Here is an 18213-nt window from a genome sequence, read left to right on the forward strand (position 1 = left end):
CGAGCCAAGCCGACCATCAGGCCCATGCCAGCCGACCCATGTCGCGCCACCAAGCAGCCTCGAGGCTCCCATGCCTTGTGTTACCCACACCCACGACCCTCGCCAAGCCAATTTTTCAAGTCCCAAGACTCCCAAAAAATTCAAGAAGAAGAAAATTCAAAATTTTCTGACCTTGGTGCGGCACAAAGAAGAAGAACTACAACGAGAAACGACTCTTTGCAAGGGGAAGAAAGGAAGAATGCTAGGGGAGGGGGAATAAAAATTTCCTCTGGTTTCTCTTCCTTGTTGGAATAATGATTGTTCTCCAAATTTATTTAATCTTCTGCTTAAGGCAGAATTAAATAGGTATTGGGGGCAATTATTTACCTCTTCCTAGAAGAAGTCTATCTCCAAATAAAGAAAGAAGATCAATTTCAAATTGGGAAGCAATTCTACAAACCTAAGCAGCTTGGGATTCCTACACCTACTATCATTTTCTTGCGTGCGTGCAGCACAGTAGGTGTGGGGGAATTTGTGGAACCTAAAATAATCCCAAAAATTCTAGAGGCGACATGTGGACTTTTATTCAAAGAAGACAAGATTGCCCTCAATAAATGGGTAGGCTTCTCAAATGCTCTCACGCGCAGCTCACACCCCAGAAGCTAAATACGACTGCCCCCAACTCACCTGCCCTTGGCAAGGAATTAAGGATAAGGATTAATTACCCAAATCCTATCTTTAATTCATTCCCAATTGAAGATTAACTCCAATCAAGTAAGTAATCCTAATTTAAATCAATTAGGATTATTACCTTATTATCTCCTATTAATTATCTTGGGAATATTTAGAGTATATCTCTCCATTAAACACTATGTGGCTGGCCCTAGCCCTATAAATACCTCATATTCTACCAAATTTGGAGGGCTTTGGAAATCGTAGAAAAGCTCTAGACACTTTACTCTCTCATAAAAACTAACTTAGGCATTAGAGATCTATTGACCTAACCCCCCCCCCCCCACCTCGTGGGCGCGTAAGGCTTAGGTTTCTGATCAAAGGTGTTGATTGTTTTGCGGGTGCATTTCGTCAAGACTGAAGATGGCGGAAATTTGCATCCACAATAAACGTGCATGCAAAAAATATAAAGAAAAAAGCATATAAACTGAAGTAGAAGCTTTATTACCATTCTCAACATTCATCTTATCACAAGCATAACCCTTGCCCACAAATACATCCTTTTTGGTGATTATATATTGATCAGATTTCATGGTTTGTTTAAAACCATCCTTATTAAGAAGATAACTCGACATAAGATTTTTCCTCATAGAAGGAGTATGAAGTACATTTTTCAAAATCAAAGTCCTCAGAGGTAAATTCGAAATCAATCTTACCACTTCTAAGCACTTGAGGAGTAACCAAGCATAAATGCATGCAGCTCCTTATAAGGAGTATATTTTTTGAACCAACCTTTGTTAAAGCAAATATGTCTATTGGCTCTAGAATTTGCCCACCATCCTTCATCACTTGTAAACATGTTCACATCAGTAATCATTGCAACAAATGGTTCTTCGGTGACATGAACTTGAGGATTAAGCTCATGTTTCAAATATCTGCAAAATTGAGCAATATTTCCACTCTTGCAAGTTACAACAAACGTAACAAGATGAAGAAGATTGTTGGTTCTTACTCACATAGCTTGAGTTTCCTTTATTTTGTTGGTAATATTTTCCACATTTCTTCATATTTTTATTCTTAATTTGAAATTGACAATTATAATGGAAAAAAATGATAATAATTATATGTTTCTTATCATCCTTAGTGAATAGCCTAATAAACACAAATTAACAAGAAAAACAAAAATACAAAAGTTACAAAAAATGAAAGGCCAAAGACTGCACCTTAATTTCCCACTAACCACAAATAATGATAAATAAACTTACTTCCCCACTAACTACCAAATAGTGACAATTATAATTAATTTAATATTAAAAATGAACCAACAACTACTAATTAAGAAAACACTATTTGAATTCAAGCAATCTGCGTTACAATTTGAAAACTGAGTTATATATGGGTCCCAACAGTTCCAAGTGAAAGCATAGCGAAACTTCATGCATCAACTCTTTCCAAAGGCGAATTTGAACGACATTATTACTAACTCATTGTGAGGTTAAACTCATAAAAAAAAAAAATACTACTAGATCATAATATTAAGTGACAACATTTCTCACTTAATATATTAACTTAGTATAACAATGTCGGCCTAAAATCAAAGAATTGTTCTCCCCTTTTCGAGGAATGTGTGCATGTTAATTAATCACAAAGACAGTGCTCCAAGCAATCACGTATGCATGCGACCAACCGTCAAAGATTTGCTTTCCTTTTTGAGGAATGTGTGTGTATTAAATACGAAACCTATAGGCATAAATATCCAACATTGAATGCAAAAGCCATAACTTGATCTCATCCTTCTTATACCTTCTTATGTGTAAAAGTTTAATTAAGTTGATCATTAATAACTATGTCTTTTAGTAAGCAATTCGATGCACCAGCGGTCCTTCATCCTGGCACGAGACGCGGTTCATCGTCGCATTCTCAAAATGATGGAGGCCTGAATCCGCCAAATGGTCAGAGTACTCTAGGTCATTCTGGCACGAGACGCGGTTCGTCGTCCCATTCTCAAAATGATGGAGGCCTGAATCTGCCAAATGTTCAAAGTACAATAGGAAGGGACAAGAAGAAATCTGAGAAAAACTAGCGAAAAATCATATATACATAGCTGCTGTTGTGGGTTGTCCATAATACATTACTAAGTAAATGAGCACAGTTGCATATATATATATATATATATATTTACAAGGGAGCTGTTATTGGCACTTTCAAAATCTCACTCCATACTCCTTCTATATTTCTGATTTATTTATTTTAATTCTTTTAATGTGATTTCCGATTTTACCCCTATATTACTTTTAATGTCTACAATCTTGAAAACATCATTAAGTATGATGACATAAATATGGGAAAATATTTATAGGGAGTTGTAAATACCTTTTGTGCTCTAGAAGCAAGTAATCTTTTACTCTCGAGTCTAGCTCCATACAGAATCAGTGGTTGTTTTATCAAGTCAGCCATTTCTGCGACCTTAGACTTTTTTCCTCTTAGTCTTGGCAAAATTCTTTATTTTTTTTTAGGTAATTCGTGGATGAAAGCCTCATTAATCTTTCATTTGGAATTGATTTTGCTGACGAAAAAAATTGGAGGGATTTCTGGTAGATTTGTTTTCTTTCCAGATTTCCTATGAAACAAATAGCATAGCAAATGTTACAAATAGCATCTTTCTTACTTCTTTTCAACAAAATAAAATTGTTGTTAAAGGCAACAAGTAATCCTTCTAAAATACAACATAATAGTTGTGGTTATCACAGTTCATATCTTGAATATCATAACGAGAAATAATCTCATGTTCTTTTTCAAGAATTTTAACCATGTCAATGTAAGGTTAAATAATTCTTAACATAGCATCCAAACATATATATCAGCAATTGCCTCCACATCTCAAACCAAGCCTGAAGCCTGTTTCCATTTCCTTGATAATCAAACTCTAATCTTCAATTGCCTCCACATCTCAATCAAGCACAAAAATATGTATCAGCAAAGTGCAAAACCTGTATATCATAATAAAATATACCAAAACAATTAGAAAAGATATATAAATACGTCCTATATATTCAAACTCCCATTAAAATACTAATGATTAAAGGTGTAGTCTATTTGCAGACTTTAGTTGGTCCACATACAAGAGAAATTTCAATTGAGGGAACACAAATTAATTTCAAGTCCCAACCAAGATGAACATGATTTAAAGTAATGCAGCTCTATCATTGAGTTCGCAGGTCCGACGGTTGTGGCCAACAATGTTACAAATCCTACATTTTCGAGAGTTCTCAACTATCTCAAACGACGAAGGCTCACGCTGTTATTAATTTTACCTGTCGTCACTTTCTCCAACCTATAGGAGAAAGGCCTCAAATTGGTGGAGAAGTTTTTTTTTTTTTTTTTTTTTTTTTTCGACCTATTGATCTTATTTGCTGTAGATACCTTCTGTTAAACACAAAATGTACATATTGGTGTGTATATAAAAAATTAATAAAAAATTATTATACTTATCATAAACTTCGGGTCCTGAAAATGGCCGAACAACCATTTGCACTCCTCTAAGCACTCCACTAACTCTTGAGGGAAGCCTTCTTTAAGAGCGGTCTCCACGTCTGAAATAGTCTCAAACTGTTTGTCCACTACTTAGTATTTTGCAAATTTCTTCTAGCTCAAATATCCATTTGTTGATCTATTTCTTGGATTAAAAGCTAGATTTCTAGGGCTTTCCAATCAAGATTCTAAAAGACACTAGGCGCTGCTTAGGCACCGGGCTGTGGCCTAGCGCCTAGGAGGGATAGACGGAGGCCTAAGAAAATTTAAGTAAATTTATAATATATTATGTAAATAAGTGCCTATTTATACTTAAAAAAAAACACATAATTGTATTGTGCTACATAAATTACAAAATAAAATGAAAGATTATAAATTATTGCAACATATTGAAAACATGAGGTATAAGCATATAATGAGTGTTCATCCAAGTATTTAACAAGTCGTTTACATTTTATTGACAAAATAAAAGAAAAATGAAAGTTATTGATTTTCTGTCTAAGTGAAAGTAGCGACCTAGGCGGGCGCCTAAGTGGGCGCTTAAGTGGGTTAGGCGGACGCCTAAGCGGGTGTAGCCACACTTTCTTAATATTTAAACATCTAGGAATTGATTGGGGCATTACCAGCCGCCTAGCGCGAGGATTTTTGGTACAGTGTTTCCAACGATATATGATTTGGCTCGTAAAAATTCAAACAAGTTAGTCCAAAATAGTATTGAAACAAGGATGCAGAAGCTGAAATAGGACAGTGACGAAGATTTCCTAGACAAATTTATGACTCCTAAACAAAATTCAAAATAAAATAAAATAAATTAAAATAATTAGATATGAAGTAGGATATCATGTTGGGAAACTCGAGTAGGGTCTCCGGCAACAATGCCAAAAATTTGGTGTGAACTAGCAAGTTCACAAGATGGTCGAGTATAATGGACTAGAGTTGTGCTTGTAGTGGTCTTTTTTGTTTTTCCGGTGGCTAGTCTTCTTCACCATATTTGTGGTAGTGACGGTGGGTGATCTTTCTAGTACGTCTTTTAGTTCTTTGTTTGTGGCCAATTTTGGGCTTTTACGTGTGAGCCTCTATATCATTTGAGTTGATGTCCACTTGATTTAATATATTGTTTCAAGTACGAGTACATTCTTTGTGACATCTCATTTGTACACTTGTCAATCCAGGTGGTTGGTCTACCTGCATATGCTTGTTTGGACTTTGTGGTTAAATCTCTAATTGACAAGAAAAAAAAAAAAAAAACATTACATGTATCAAATAATTTAGAACTTTTTTAGTATAGGTCAACAAATAATTTAACCATTTCCTGCAAATTACATGGGATAACCCGCGTGCGAAGCTCTACATGTCCCTCTTTATGCCAATGAATGAAGGGCTCAGATCTTAATCTACAGGCTCTCCATGCATGCATTTGTGTGTGTATTCATCCGTATCAGTTTCTTTTTTACGAAAGAAAGAAAGAAATCGTCAGAGGTCTGAATACAGTAAGTTGCTGCACAATTTCTCATATTTTTCCCAGAAACACAAAGGAGGGATTGATCGGTAGGTAAGACCGACGGACCATTAACAAAATCAGAAATACGTGTTCGTGACCGGAAGGGAGGTGGTGCCGAGTGAAGCAGAAGAAATAAGATATAAACTGAAGAATTGTTGACCCAAGGAGCCATGCATGCATGTTAATGGCACACGAAATCCAATAGTTTCCTAGATGCAACAGTGGGAAATGAAAACAGATGGCTAGTACAACCACGTTTTGTATATATATATATATATATATGGTCAACACGTTTTGACATTAAGACATTCAGCTATTACATTACTGCTTTCTAAGTACTACACGAACTTTTAGCTTGCATGAACCGAGTGAAACCGCAGGGCTTAATTAGCAGTTTTAGTTGGAGTGCTCATGTAGCACTACACGAAAACTATTATCACAAGTGATTGTTTAATTTTCAAGATAACATCAATTTACGGCCATGTTGGTATTCAAATTACATTAATCCAAAGTCAATGTTCCTAGAAAATACAAAGAAAGTGAGAATAATCAAGTTTTGGAATTTGAATTAAGTAGCTACTTTGAGTTTTGAAAGTACATAATACTACAATTTAGTGTTATTCATTTTTACTCGTAAGTCAAAGGTCTTATATTTGAATCCCAAAAATAACGAGTTGACAATCAATTTATTCTTCGCCATGTTTGTGTTTTTATAAAAAAATTTAAGTAGAAGATTACAACAGTTAAACTGGTGTGTCGGTTATGTGAGAAGTGAAAATTAAAGCCGCTTGGAATATCATCATTTATGAAAAAGAATTACAAACATATATCAAATGAAAAATTAATTTCCTTCTTATTTTTTTAATAATATGAAAATTTGGATTATATGGTTCCTTATGAAAATCTTTCTTATTTAAATTCCATACCTATAAAGATTAAACTACACGCTACCTCTTAAGATATGCATCGGTGTGGATGTTCCAACATTCGTTACACCGTGTTTCGAGGAAGATTAAATTTTTGCAGGCCTTGAACATTTGTTGTGAAATATGAATCCCATAATGTGTTTCTCTTCATTTTCTTAGATGGTTGAAAGTCAATATATATAGACACACACGCAAAAACAGAGAAACATCATAAATTAACAATGGAGAGAAAAGATTTTAACAGAAATTTCCCATATAATGTAAATATCCACGTATTAACTTAATTACTATAACAAAGATCCTAGTAAAAAACTTGTTCTCATTTTATAGGAATATGTGCCTGTGATACAAGGGGAGAAATCCCCCAAAGTTTTATTCTTAACTGCGTTACACGCGGCCTAAGGACCATATTCTTCTCAGCTCATCCGACCACTCGGCATGGAGCTGGAAATATAGAAAAAAAGATTTAAAATTAAACAAATAAAATACTTATGCTTAGGTTACTAATTTCTTGGTAATTCTTTGGCCTAACCCTAACGCCCTCCCCTCCCAATGCTATAAATATCCAACATTATTTCATGGAAAAGCCACAACTTGACCTCCTCTTATACCTTTAATTTGTGTACAAGATTAATTAAGCTAATTAGCATTCATGTCTTCTAGTACGAAATTCGATACAGCAACAATCATTTATCTTGGCACACGACATGGTTTGTCGTCCCAATCATCTTCTCAGAGTGACGGAGGCTCGTATCCGCTAAATGCTTAAAATACTTTACGAAGGGACAAGAAGAAATCTGGAAAAAAAAAGGTGAAGAATTATAGATGCAGACTGCTCCAGTAGGGTTATGAAGAAGTTTACAGAATTAAGAGAGAGAGATTGCGATTGTTAAAGAAAAAATGATTCTCATTAACTTTATCTGCAGGATACAAGGGATATATATGTGTCCATAAAATATCTAATCAAATGCTGAGTCATCATCAATACTTTAGCTTAACAGCTAAGCTAAGTGCTAATCTAGTGCCTTATGCTCATTATAGTCTGGTGGTCCTTCACTATCCTTAATACACCCCCTCAAGCTGAAGGAAGGGGATCGAACTGAGAGCTTGAAGCGAAGTTGTTCAAATCTGTCTGCAGGTAAGGACTTAGTGAATATATCTGCAATTTGAAGCAACGAAGCCACATGATGAACATGAACATGGCCCAGAAGAACTTTTTCTCTAATGTAGTGATAATCAATCTCTACATGTTTTGTTCGGGCATGAAAAACCGGGTTGAAGGCTAGAGCAATGGCACTTTTGTTGTCACAGAAAATACGTGGAGTTTGAAGAAGAGGAAAGGAGATATCTTGCAGTATTTTGCAAACCCAGCTAAGCTCGGCAGCAGTATGAGCCAGTGAGCGATACTCTGCCTCAGTAGATGACCGAGCTACTGTGCTTTGTTTCTTGGCACTCCAAGAGATGAGATTAGGACCCAAAAACACACAATATCCACTAGTGGAACGTCTGTCCACAGGGCATCCTGCCCAATCAGCATCCGTCCATGCTGTGAGAACTTGCTTGCCTTTAGTAAACCATAAACCTGAGTCAATAGTACCTTTCAAGTAGCGAAGAATCCTTTTAACAGCCTGCAAGTGAATCGTGCGAGGACTATGCATGTATTGGCATACTTGATTTACTGCAAAGGCCAAATCAAGTCGTGTCCATGTAAGATATTGGAGAGCACCAACAGTGGATCGATAAGAAGAAGGATCAGGGAGAATGGTACCAGAGTGATCCAATTTGGTGGAACTAACAGGAGTAGTACAGGGTTTGACCCCAAGCATATCAGTTTTCTTGAGTAAATCCAGAGCATATTTGGATTGATTGAGAAGTAAACCTTTGGCAGACCTGTGAACTTCAATGCCGAGAAAATAGTGGATATCACCCAAGTCTTTGACGGGAAATAGAGATTGCAGTTTGGAGATAATGGACTGACATACTGGAGTAGAACTCCCAGTGATGATAATGTCATCAACATAGACCAGTATGAAAGTGATGTGAGAATCTTTCTGAAAAAAAAGACTAGGATCAGAGGGTGATGATGAGAAACCCAAGGAGATAAGGACACTGTAAAGAGCTTCATACCAAGCTCTGGGAGCTTGTTTAAGGCCATAGAGAGACCGTTTGAGTTTACAAACATGTTGAGGTTTAGACTGATCCACAAAACCAGGAGGTTGAACCATGTATACATCCTCTTTAAGAGAGCGATGCAGGAAAGCATTGCTCACATCCAACTGATGCACAAACCAATCATGAGTTACAGCAATAGACAAGAGAATTCGGATGGTGGTTGGTTTAGCTACGGGGCTAAATGTCTCAGAAAAATCAAGGCTTTCTTGTTGATGGAACCCCTTAGCAACCAACCGAGCCTTATACCTCTTAATGGAGCCATCAGCTTTGTGTTTGACTTTGAACACCCATTTGCAACCAACTAGATTGTAACTTGGATGAGAAGGTACTAACTCCCAAGTACCAGTGGTTTGAAGAGCTGCAAACTCATCTGCCATTGCTTGGACCCAATGAGGATTCTTAGAAGCTTGATGATAAGTGGTAGGTGGAGAAGGAATAGTGGTGAGGTGGTCAACAGATGGTGGAAGAGGGTGTGTAGTGGCTATAAAGACTTTGGGCTTGGTGATGCCAGATTTGGCTCTGGTAATCATGGGATGGTGATTAACAGGAATAGAAGAAGGAGGGTGGGCTATTGGTGAAGAAAAAGGAGGAGGTTGGGTTGCAGGTGATGGTACCGAGATAGGTGAAAGGGCAGGGATGGGTGGAGGAGGAGAGGGAGGAGTGGGAAGAGGGATAGTGAGAGAAATAGGGTTGGGAAATGTAGGAGGAATAGGGGGAGAGGACTGAAGGAAGGGGGAAACCTGGGATTGTTTGAAAGGAAAAGAGGTTTCATCAAACACCACATGTCTCGAAATATAAAGCTTATTGGTGACAGGATCGAGACATCGATACCCACTGTGGTTTAGGCTATATCCCAAGAAAACACAAAGCTTACTCTTTGGGGCCAATTTACTGGAAGAATAGGGTTGTAGCCACGGATAACATGCACAGCCAAATATCTTCAAGGTGTGATATTTTGGAGAAGCTTTGAATAACAATTCCCAAGGACTAACAGAAGAAGTCTGAGGGGGCAGCCGATTGATCAAATAAACAGCAGTCTGAAATGCTTCAATCCAGTACTGAGATGGTAAACCACTCTGAGATAGCAATGTTCTACCCATTTCAACGACATGCCTATGTTTCCATTCTGCACATCCATTCTGCTCAGGAGTGTGGGGACAACTTAATTGATGAGTGATGCCATTAGCATTGAAGAAATTTTGTAAAGTAGCACTTAAGAACTCACCCCCTGAATCGGACCTTATACATTGAATCTTACTAGCAAAAAGTGTTTGAACTTTCATAACAAAAGTCTGAAGAACAGAACACACATCAGATTTGTAATGCAGTGGATATAACCAGCTGTACTTAGTAAAATCATCCACTAGAATTAGGTAATATCGATATCCAGTACAAGAAGGGGTGGGAGAAGGACCCCATACATCAGTGTAGACAAGATGAAATGGCCGAGTGGAAGTACAAGGCAAAGTAGAAAATGACAATTTAGAGGCCTTCCCCATTTGACAATCTGAGCAAAACGACTTCTGAGATACTGGACCAACAACAGACAATTGACCTTTATTTACTACTTTATGTAGAGCTAAACTAGAGGGGTGTCTAAGTCTTCTGTGCCATGTAGTGATGTCAGCTTTAGCGATCATTAAGGCATGAGGCGAAATGGCAATACCAGAAATACCATTGGAAGCATTCCAGTAGAAAGGGTACAAACCACCTTCACTGGGGCCCTGGAAAAGCATCCTCCCAGTGCTTAGATCCTTGATGTAGAAACCAAATGGATCAAAGGTTAGGGAACACCAATTGTCATACACAAATTTATATACGTACAGGAGATTATGAGAGGCCTGCGGTACTAAGAGCACATCATGAAGTTGAAACACAGCATTAGAAGTGTTAATTAAAGCGTGGCCAGTATGAGAAATACACAGACCTTTTCCATCACCAACAAAAAGCTGGTCAGGGCCATTGTAGGGTATAGCAGAATTGAGAGACGCTGGATCAGGAGTGACATGATGTGTAGCGCCACTATCAGTAATCCAATAACTTGGAGTAGAAGAACCAGTCATAGCAGTCAAACCCATAGGAGGAGGATGTTGAGAAGCAAACTGAGAGAGATGACTACAATAGAGAGCAGAATGGCCATATTGATTGCATAGTTGACATGGCATGGAACGACCAGAGAGAACTGAAGAATGTCCCGACTGAAAATTGCCAGAATTTTGGCCAGTATTTCCAGAAAATGAGGAACGAGAGGGAGCAGAACCAAGAATACCTCCAGAGTTGTTGTTTGGGCGATTTGGACCAGGAGTACGATGCTGAGGAAAATGATTACGATTCTGATAGTAATTACGATTCTGATTCTGGTATCTGCCTTTAGAACCTCCCCGAAATGAGGTTAGATTCGAGGATCCCTGTTGAGCAGCATAAGCATGAAATGGTGCAACAGTAGAGGAAGAAGATGCACGAGTTTTGCGTTTCTGAAGAGAGATCTCCTTGCTGAGTAAGAGGCCATGGAGTTCATCACCATTCACAGACTCAATTCTTGTTTCAATCGAATCAACAAACGATTCATACTCATCAGGAAGACCAGCAAGAATATAAGCAACCATATCAGAATCAGAAATCGGTTCTCCAGCAGCAGCAAGTTTATCAGAGACATCCTGAATAGAGTTCAGATAATCAGTCATGGAAGCATCACCTTTCTGAATGGTCTGGATCTTAGAGCGAAGATTGTGAACATGAGTGCGCGACGCTCCGGCGAAACGGCGTTCAAGAGACTGCCACAACGAGCGAGCATCGTCCATTCCAATAGTCAGGGGAAGAAGATCTTCAGCAAGGGTGGAGTTGATCCAGATCGTTAAGATCTGATCACGTTCACACCACAATTCATGTGCAGGATTGAGAATTTGAGATCCAGATGAATCACGAACAAACGGAGGAGGGCAAGGATCATCCCCAGTGATAAGGCCAAAAAGCTTGAACTGCTTAAGAACGGGAAGAAATAAGCTGCGCCAGGTGATGTAGTTCTGACGATTGAGTTTCGTCGGAACCATTCCAGCAATATTTTGGACAGTAATTGTCGCAATCGATGGAGGTACAGTGTTTGAGATCTCACCAAGAGGATGAGGACCAGAAGATGTAGCAGGAGAAGTGGAATCAGAGGAATTAAGAGTGGCCGCCATAGAAAGACAGACAAATTGCGCAGATGAAAGGAGGAAAAATTAGGTAAGACGTGTTTGGGAGACAAGAAAATGCAAGAATTTCAAGAAAGTGGAAGCGGAGGATCGACGTCGGTGGACTCCGGCGAAGATACCATGAAGAAGTTTACAGAATTAAGAGAGAGAGAGATTGCGATTGTTAAAGAAAAAATGATTCTCATTAACTTTATCTGCAGGATACAAGGGATATATATGTGTCCATAAAATATCTAATCAAATGCTGAGTCATCATCAATACTTTAGCTTAACATCTAAGCTAAGTGCTAATCTAGTGCCTTATGCTCATTATAGTCTAGTGGTCCTTCGCTATCCTTAATAGGTTATACATCTAATAGAGATGAGACCCACATGTATTGGTGGGCCATACCTCTATTATAGAGATGATACGAATGATGGTACAAATATGTGGTGAATGTAACGTTAGAGTTATGCAGTTGTACATAAATAAGCATAGTTGCATATTTATATTTACAAAATTGAAAGATCTTTGTACCAAATAATTGATACAATATTTCCTTTCAAGAATAGAACATGAACAATATAATTTCTTAAGTTTAGATACAGTTATTTTATTGTAAAAATGGGTGGGTGCTACGAAGAACAAATCCCACTAGGATGTAACAAAGAAATGCATTAATATATTATTTGATTTTGTTCTACAGTTGACGTTGCTTAGAGCACTTTCAATCATGGTTTTTTTTTTTTTTTTTTTTTTTTGGTAGAGAGACATTGTTAATTAGTAGGGTAAATAATTAGTGTTAGGAGTGAGAAAATTGGCGAGGATTGAATCCACACCAAAAATGGGAATAGCATGATTGTTTTTCACTATTTTTCTTAATTAGTGGTTGTGTTGGTAGTTTTGTGTGTAGAATCTCTCATGTGCGATGGGTTATCTAGTTGTTAGAATTGAATTTTTTTTGGCTTTAGAGTGTTGGTTTGCATCCTACATCATCTGTTTGTCATGCCCGCATATCCGTCAATATGGTGGCTACTAGATTGACCAACATGACCTTATTTCATTTTAAGCTATAAACTCAAATTGAATATGAAGTTAGACATACGTTTTAAGAAAAATTACCAACCCCAACCAATTATTTTGGATAGGCTACAAATTTTATTGCAACGTGGGGCTATTACTAAATAAACTATATGGAAGGTTACCATCTTGTCCTCAAACTAATTTTTCAAAGAATCATATAAAGGAGTTTAGGATTGAATTTGAGGCTTTAGGATTTTAGAAGGTCTGTCAAGATTTTTTTTCATTTTGGATGAATTACTATATCTTAAATATAATCAATTAAGAACATCTTCAATGAGCTCTTTAAATAAGATTCGAATTAAAATTCAGGGAACATTAGAAATTTTTTATTTCCAATCGCACTCCCTACCATACTCTTAAGATAGCCAAATTGTTAGGAACTCCTAAATCTAAGGAGTGAGAAAGGAGAATTGTTCTCCCCTTTTCGAGGAATGTGTGCGTGTTAATTAATCACAATATTAAGTGATAACATTTCTCACTTAATATTAAGTGATAACATTTCTCACTTAATATATTAACTTAGTATAACAATGTCGGCCTAAAATCAAAGAATTGTTCTCCCCTTTTCGAGGAATGTGTGCGTGTTAATTAATCACAAAGACAGTGCTCCAAGCAATCACGTATGCATGCGACCAACCGTCAAAGATTTGCTTTCCTTTTCGAGGAATGTGTGTGTATTAAATACGAAACCTATAGGCATAAATATCCAACATTGAATGCAAAAGCCATAACTTGATCTCATCCTTCTTATACCTTCTTATGTGTAAAAGTTTAATTAAGTTGATCATTAATAACTATGTCTTTTAGTAAGCAATTCGATGCACCAGCGGTCCTTCATCCTGGCACGAGACGCGGTTCATCGTCGCATTCTCAAAATGATGGAGGCCTGAATCCGCCAAATGTTCAGAGTACTCTAGGTCATTCTGGCACGAGACGCGGTTCGTCATCCCATTCTCAAAATGATGGAGGCCTGAATCTGCCAAATGTTCAAAGTACAATAGGAAGGGACAAGAAGAAATCTGAGAAAAACTAGCGAAAAATCATATATACATAGCTGCTGTTGTGGGTTGTCCATAATACATTACTAAGTAAATGAGCACAGTTGCATATATATATATATATATATATATATATATATATTTACAAGGGAGCTGTTATTGGCACTTTCAAAATCTCACTCCATACTCCTTCTATATTTCTGATTTATTTATTTTAATTCTTTTAATGTGATTTCCGATTTTACCCCTATATTACTTTTAATGTCTACAATCTTGGAAACATCATTAAGTATGATGACATAAATATGGGAAAATATTTATAGGGAGTTGTAAATACCTTTTGTGCTCTAGAAGCAAGTAATATTTTACTCTCGAGTCTAGCTCCATACAGAATCAGTGGTTGTTTTATCAAGTCAGCCATTTCTGCGACCTTAGACTTTTTTCCTCTTAGTCTTGGCAAAATTCTTTATTTTTTTTAGGTAATTCGTGGATGAAAGCCTCATTAATCTTTCATTTGGAATTGATTTTGCTGACGAAAAAAATTGGAGGGATTTCTGGTAGATTTGTTTTCTTTCCAGATTTCCTATGAAACAAATAGCATAGCAAATGTTACAAATAGCATCTTTCTTACTTCTTTTCAACAAAATAAAATTGTTGTTAAAGGCAACAAGTAATCCTTCTAAAATACAACATAATAGTTGTGGTTATCACAGTTCATATCTTGAATATCATAACGAGAAATAATCTCATGTTCTTTTTCAAGAATTTTAACCATGTCAATGTAAGGTTAAATAATTCTTAACATAGCATCCAAACATATATATCAGCAATTGCCTCCACATCTCAAACCAAGCCTGAAGCCTGTTTCCATTTCCTTGATAATCAAACTCTAATCTTCAATTGCCTCCACATCTCAATCAAGCACAAAAATATGTATCAGCAAAGTGCAAAACCTGTATATCATAATAAAATATACCAAAACAATTAGAAAAGATATATAAATACGTCCTATATATTCAAACTCCCATTAAAATACTAATGATTAAAGGTGTAGTCTATTTGCAGACTTTAGTTGGTCCACATACAAGAGAAATTTCAATTGAGGGAACACAAATTAATTTCAAGTCCCAACCAAGATGAACATGATTTAAAGTAATGCAGCTCTATCATTGAGTTCGCAGGTCCGACGGTTGTGGCCAACAATGTTACAAATCCTACATTTTCGAGAGTTCTCAACTATCTCAAACGACGAAGGCTCACGCTGTTATTAATTTTACCTGTCGTCACTTTCTCCAACCTATAGGAGAAAGGCCTCAAATTGGTGGAGAAGTTTTTTTTTTTTTTTTTTTTTTTTTTCGACCTATTGATCTTATTTGCTGTAGATACCTTCTGTTAAACACAAAATGTACATATTGGTGTGTATATAAAAAATTAATAAAAAATTATTATACTTATCATAAACTTCGGGTCCTGAAAATGGCCGAACAACCATTTGCACTCCTCTAAGCACTCCACTAACTCTTGAGGGAAGCCTTCTTTAAGAGCGGTCTCCACGTCTGAAATAGTCTCAAACTGTTTGTCCACTACTTAGTATTTTGCAAATTTCTTCTAGCTCAAATATCCATTTGTTGATCTATTTCTTGGATTAAAAGCTAGATTTCTAGGGCTTTCCAATCAAGATTCTAAAAGACACTAGGCGCTGCTTAGGCACCGGGCTGTGGCCTAGCGCCTAGGAGGGATAGACGGAGGCCTAAGAAAATTTAAGTAAATTTATAATATATTATGTAAATAAGTGCCTATTTATACTTAAAAAAAAACACATAATTGTATTGTGCTACATAAATTACAAAATAAAATGAAAGATTATAAATTATTGCAACATATTGAAAACATGAGGTATAAGCATATAATGAGTGTTCATCCAAGTATTTAACAAGTCGTTTACATTTTATTGACAAAATAAAAGAAAAATGAAAGTTATTGATTTTCTGTCTAAGTGAAAGTAGCGACCTAGGCGGGCGCCTAAGTGGGCGCTTAAGTGGGTTAGGCGGACGCCTAAGCGGGTGTAGCCACACTTTCTTAATATTTAAACATCTAGGAATTGATTGGGGCATTACCAGCCGCCTAGCGCGAGGATTTTTGGTACAGTGTTTCCAACGATATATGATTTGGCTCGTAAAAATTCAAACAAGTTAGTCCAAAATAGTATTGAAACAAGGATGCAGAAGCTGAAATAGGACAGTGACGAAGATTTCCTAGACAAATTTATGACTCCTAAACAAAATTCAAAATAAAATAAAATAAATTAAAATAATTAGATATGAAGTAGGATATCATGTTGGGAAACTCGAGTAGGGTCTCCGGCAACAATGCCAAAAATTTGGTGTGAACTAGCAAGTTCACAAGATGGTCGAGTATAATGGACTAGAGTTGTGCTTGTAGTGGTCTTTTTTGTTTTTCCGGTGGCTAGTCTTCTTCACCATATTTGTGGTAGTGACGGTGGGTGATCTTTCTAGTACGTCTTTTAGTTCTTTGTTTGTGGCCAATTTTGGGCTTTTACGTGTGAGCCTCTATATCATTTGAGTTGATGTCCACTTGATTTAATATATTGTTTCAAGTACGAGTACATTCTTTGTGACATCTCATTTGTACACTTGTCAATCCAGGTGGTTGGTCTACCTGCATATGCTTGTTTGGACTTTGTGGTTAAATCTCTAATTGACAAGAAAAAAAAAAAAAAAACATTACATGTATCAAATAATTTAGAACTTTTTTAGTATAGGTCAACAAATAATTTAACCATTTCCTGCAAATTACATGGGATAACCCGCGTGCGAAGCTCTACATGTCCCTCTTTATGCCAATGAATGAAGGGCTCAGATCTTAATCTACAGGCTCTCCATGCATGCATTTGTGTGTGTATTCATCCGTATCAGTTTCTTTTTTACGAAAGAAAGAAAGAAATCGTCAGAGGTCTGAATACAGTAAGTTGCTGCACAATTTCTCATATTTTTCCCAGAAACACAAAGGAGGGATTGATCGGTAGGTAAGACCGACGGACCATTAACAAAATCAGAAATACGTGTTCGTGACCGGAAGGGAGGTGGTGCCGAGTGAAGCAGAAGAAATAAGATATAAACTGAAGAATTGTTGACCCAAGGAGCCATGCATGCATGTTAATGGCACACGAAATCCAATAGTTTCCTAGATGCAACAGTGGGAAATGAAAACAGATGGCTAGTACAACCACGTTTTGTATATATATATATATATATATGGTCAACACGTTTTGACATTAAGACATTCAGCTATTACATTACTGCTTTCTAAGTACTACACGAACTTTTAGCTTGCATGAACCGAGTGAAACCGCAGGGCTTAATTAGCAGTTTTAGTTGGAGTGCTCATGTAGCACTACACGAAAACTATTATCACAAGTGATTGTTTAATTTTCAAGATAACATCAATTTACGGCCATGTTGGTATTCAAATTACATTAATCCAAAGTCAATGTTCCTAGAAAATACAAAGAAAGTGAGAATAATCAAGTTTTGGAATTTGAATTAAGTAGCTACTTTGAGTTTTGAAAGTACATAATACTACAATTTAGTGTTATTCATTTTTACTCGTAAGTCAAAGGTCTTATATTTGAATCCCAAAAATAACGAGTTGACAATCAATTTATTCTTCGCCATGTTTGTGTTTTTATAAAAAAATTTAAGTAGAAGATTACAACAGTTAAACTGGTGTGGCGGTTATGTGAGAAGTGAAAATTAAAGCCGCTTGGAATATCATCATTTATGAAAAAGAATTACAAACATATATCAAATGAAAAATTAATTTCCTTCTTATTTTTTTAATAATATGAAAATTTGGATTATATGGTTCCTTATGAAAATCTTTCTTATTTAAATTCCATACCTATAAAGATTAAACTACACGCTACCTCTTAAGATATGCATCGGTGTGGATGTTCCAACATTCGTTACACCGTGTTTCGAGGAAGATTAAATTTTTGCAGGCCTTGAACCTTTGTTGTGAAATATGAATCCCATAATGTGTTTCTCTTCATTTTCTTAGATGGTTGAAAGTCAATATATATAGACACACACGCAAAAACAGAGAAACATCATAAATTAACAATGGAGAGAAAAGATTTTAACAGAAATTTCCCATATAA

The 18213-nt window shown here is 36.5% G+C and overlaps 1 non-coding gene across 1 annotated transcript; it reads right to left on the reverse strand.

The window, feature by feature from the left end:
* Positions 1-11264: 11264 nt before the first annotated feature.
* On the reverse strand, positions 11265-11405 carry LOC125479532. Its single transcript, XR_007260092.1, has one exon. It is a non-coding gene; the product is annotated as a small nucleolar RNA Z247 (small nucleolar RNA).
* Positions 11406-18213: the final 6808 nt, after the last annotated feature.

The sequence above is a fragment of a genome, unplaced genomic scaffold, assembly GCF_019419815.1.
Source record: "Pyrus x bretschneideri cultivar Hongxiangsu unplaced genomic scaffold, Pyrus_bretschneideri_v1 Contig29, whole genome shotgun sequence".
Classification (NCBI taxonomy): Eukaryota; Viridiplantae; Streptophyta; class Magnoliopsida; order Rosales; family Rosaceae; genus Pyrus; species Pyrus x bretschneideri.